The 4,252-nt window shown below is 42.4% G+C and overlaps 1 non-coding gene across 1 annotated transcript; it reads left to right on the plus strand.

Annotated features, from left to right (window-relative positions):
- Positions 1-510: 510 nt before the first annotated feature.
- On the plus strand, positions 511-614 carry LOC112426983 (small nucleolar RNA U13). The gene has a single exon (XR_003018389.1). It is a non-coding gene; the product is annotated as a small nucleolar RNA U13 (small nucleolar RNA).
- The last annotated feature ends 3,638 nt before the right edge of the window (positions 615-4,252 follow it).

The raw sequence follows: 4,252 nt of genomic DNA on the forward strand, positions 1-4,252 counted from the left end.
GGAATTGAACAATGAGATCACTTGGACACAGGGCAGGGAACATCACACACCAGGGCCTGTTGTGGGGAAGGGGGCTGGGGGAGGGATAGCATTAGGCGAAATACCTAATGTAAATGATGAGTCAATGGGTGCAGCAAACCAACATGGCACATGTATACCTATGCATCAAACCTGCACGTTGTGCACATGTACCCTAGAACTTCAAGTATAATAATAAAAATAAATACATAAATAAGTCGCCACTCAACCCAGGAAGTCCAGCTGGCTTCACCTCTCAAAAGGACACTGGTGAAGTTACCCTTGGTTTTCCTGTTTGTTTTTAAAAGCAGACTATTTTTTAGAGCATTTTTAGGCTCTCAGAAATATTGAGCAAGAGGTAAAGAGACTTCCAATATGCATTCCTGCCCACATATAGACATAGCCTTCCCAATTGTCAACATCCCATAGCACAGGGGTACATTTATTACAATTGATGAACCTACATTGACACATCAATATCGTCCTGAAGCCATCCTTTTGTAGTTAATAAGCATGATGATTCAGTGTTCACGTGCATGTGTGGGATGTGCCGCCCCCAAACCTTGTTAGGACATTGGCACATTACCCGTCTGACATGAAGAAATATACATAGCACTCAAAATCCATAATTTACATTAGAGTTCTCCTTGGTTTTGTACATTCTAAGGGCTTGGACAAATGTGTAATGACATGTATTCACCATTATAGAATCATTATAGAGTAGATTCACTGCCCTAAAAATCCTCTGCTCTGCCTATTCATCCCTCCCTCTCTCCTAACCCCTGGCAACCACTGATCTTTTTGCTATCTTCATAGTTTTGCCTTTTCCAGAATGTCATATAGTTGGAATCATACAATATTTAGTTTTTTCAGACTGGTTTCTTTCACTTAGTAAGAGGCATTTGAAGTTCCTCCATGTCCTCTCATGGCTTCATGGCTCATTTTTCTTTAGCACTGAATAATATTCCATTGTCCGGATGTACCACAGTTTATGTATTCATTCATCTACTGAAGGACATCTTGGTTATTTCTAAGTTTTGGCAATTATGAACAAAGCTGCTATAAACATCCATGTGTGGTTTTTGTGTGGACATAAGTTTTCAACTCCTTTGGGTAAATACCAAAGAGTTGGATAGTATAGTAAGAGTATGTTTAGCCTTATAAGAACCTTGGCATATTTTTTAAACAGACAGCTGGATTTCTCCCCTTTGGCCAAGAATCCTACATTGGAGCACTTGAAAAGGCATCAGTGACACTTTATAATCAGCCTGCCCATGCTTGATGGCAACCAATATAGGCATTCAGAATTATGTAACCTTTGGTGCAGTGGAGAGGGATGCATCCAAGGATAAGTACACAGACTTCCTGGCACTGGAAATATTCTATGTCTTAACCTGCATGAAGGGAACATGAAAATTGGTTTTATTATTCTTTATACCATGTATAAATTATGTATTTTGGTATCGATGAGGAAATATATCATACAAATAAAAATTTTTAAAGGCTCAAATACAAGGTACTGGTGGCTCTGGGATTATACAATAGTAGTTTACAACCTTTGTATGTTTTACCCGTATTTTCAAAGTTTAGAACTTTTTGCTGTTCACTTTAACAAGGCACTAAGTATGTCTGCAAGAATCACACTCCTTAAGTGTAATAGGCTGTTACTGAACTAAACTGGGTCAATCTGCCCATGTGCCATGGAAGGCCAAACACTGAAGCACCAGGCTTTTGTAGAGAGAAGAGTTTATTACAAGCTGCTGAGTAAGGAGACAGGAATCTGCCTCAAGTCTGTCTCCCCAGGTTGGGGGCTAGGGCAGGTCTTATAGGGAGAGGGTAATGAGGCATGTAGTGATTGGATCTTGCAATGAGGTGATGCTGGGAGCTGTGATCTGACTGGATCTTGCCATGATGTGATGCCAGGGCGCTATCTGATTGGATCCTGCCATGTGGCATCTGCATTTAATTTGGTCTGGGTGTGATCTGATTGGATCATGCCACATGGTATCTGCATTTAATTTGGTCCCCATATTCCTTGGTCCGAGCACTTAGTTTCCACCTGTGGTTGCACACTTGGTTCACCTGGGGATAATCAGGTTATGTAACTTGCACCCATGGCAACTGAAAACCAACTCACCATTTTATTACACAAAGTTCAACCAGATTGGGTTGGTTCTGCCGTTACAGCTTCACAGAATCTGCAAAAGCATCCACAGTAATCACTCTGTTTTCCAAGTCACCCTTTAGCACCCACTGGGTGGTGTTTGACAGAGGTGTCTACCTGACCAGATTTATGCTTCAGTCAAATCTGGATCCTCCTGGAGGACCAGCTCACCCCACAGTGAGCCTCTTCCTTTGCACCAAGTTCTGCTCTCACCTCCTATGCCCGTGGCTTGCTCAGCCCCATCTGACACATCACTGTGGTGATAGGAAAAATACATTTTACACGTGAGTCAGAATGTCCATATGCCCTGGGAAGTGTTGATGGCACACTGGCTGGAAGCCATTGGCTCATAAACTCATGAGTCACTGCAGCAGCTCTGTGCAGAAAAGTCCGCAGCGTGGGAATGGTGAGGAGAATCTGCTTGAGTGGTATTGCCTAAGCTGGAATTCTGGCTTTGCCATTTACTGAGTGGGTGACCTTGGGCAAGATACTTGACTATGCTTTCATTTTATTTTCTATAAAGTGGTAATAATGTTAGCATACCTACTTCATAGGGTTGTTATGAAAATTAAATGATTTGGTATATGTAAAATGCTTAGAAGGTACCTGGTGCCTGATGCTATATGAGTGTTCAATTTTTTTGTTTGTTTGTTTGTTTCTATGGCATTAGAGTAACTCCATTTAAGTCCAAATGGCAAATGGGATGGGGTCAGAGTTGGGGAGAGGACAAACCTGCTTTTTGCTTTTCTAAGCCTTGAAGCTGTAACAAAGAACCAGACTCTATTTTGACTGCTGACAGCTCTGGAGCTGCCCCTCTTCCTCTTCCCCTTGTGCTCCACATCTGAGCAAGCTGATAAGAAAGCCCATATTCCCCTCTCTTGGTTCCCATAGGAAGCTCAACCCACACAGGCCTCTTCTCTTATGCAGGAACCTCTAACCCAGCCCACTCCTTAACTACAATAAAGGCCAAGACTGCTCTCCCCTCCTGGCTTTCCCTTAAGATCCATTTTTAGACCTTCTCGGGAGCCTACTGTGCTCTCCCCAGCAAGCCTTATTATGTAAGAAGTAAACCTCCTCATACCCTTTTGCTTCCTGTGTAGTCAGGATATCCAAAAAAATGTTTGGTGTGTGTGTGGGGTGTTCCACCTCCGTGTGGTGACCACAGCAGAGAGGCATGGGGCCGGGAGACGGAGGGGTGCAGAAAGCTACTCTTTCTCTTTCCTTACTCTTCACCATAGGAAATGAATTCCCAGTCTCCAGAGTAAAGACGTCAGGATCCATAGCATTGAGGGAAGAGAACTGCATTTCATACTTCCTTTAAGTAAGGTTCTTGCACTGCCCTGATGCAATGTCCATGTGGTTACACAAGAGACTACCCAAGAATTTAAGAGTGTAGTGGTCCTTTTGTTTTTAATAGAAGCCATTAGGATCTTACTTCTTCATGGAGCTAAAAAGGAATGGAAAATAGAAAATAAAAGAAATACAGCAGGTCCTCAAATAACATTCAACATTGTTTCATTATAACATTGATGAGAAAAAAGAAATCAATTCCTGCCAGAACCACTGTCTGTGTGGAGTTTGCACGGACTCTCCCTGTCTGTGTGGGAGTTCTCCAGGCATTACAGTTTCTTCCTACATCTCAAAGATGTGCTAGTTTGGTGAATTGGTGTGTCTAAGTCATCCCAGTCTGAGTGAGTGTGGCTGTGAGTGCATCCTATGATGGAGTGTCATCTTGTCCAGGGTTGGTTCCCACCTTGCACCATGAACTGCAGGGATAGACTCTGGCCACCCTTGGTCCTGAACTAGAATGATTGGGTAAATAATTATCTTACTTGTTTTTATTAATCTTTCTTAAATGTATACATAGCTCTCATTTATTTCAATGTTTAATATTAGAAGTGTTTTAGTCTTTATGTAAAAGTTTGGTAGGCTGGGCATGGTGGCTCACACCTGTAATTCCAGCACTTTGGGAGACCAAGGTGGGTGGATCACTTGAGGTCAGGAGTTTCAGACCAGCCTGGCCAACATGGTGAAACCCTATCCCTACTAAAAAATATAAAAATTAGCCAG

The sequence above is a fragment of the Macaca nemestrina genome, chromosome 11 (genome assembly GCF_043159975.1).
Source record: "Macaca nemestrina isolate mMacNem1 chromosome 11, mMacNem.hap1, whole genome shotgun sequence".
NCBI lineage: Eukaryota > Metazoa > Chordata > Mammalia > Primates > Cercopithecidae > Macaca > Macaca nemestrina.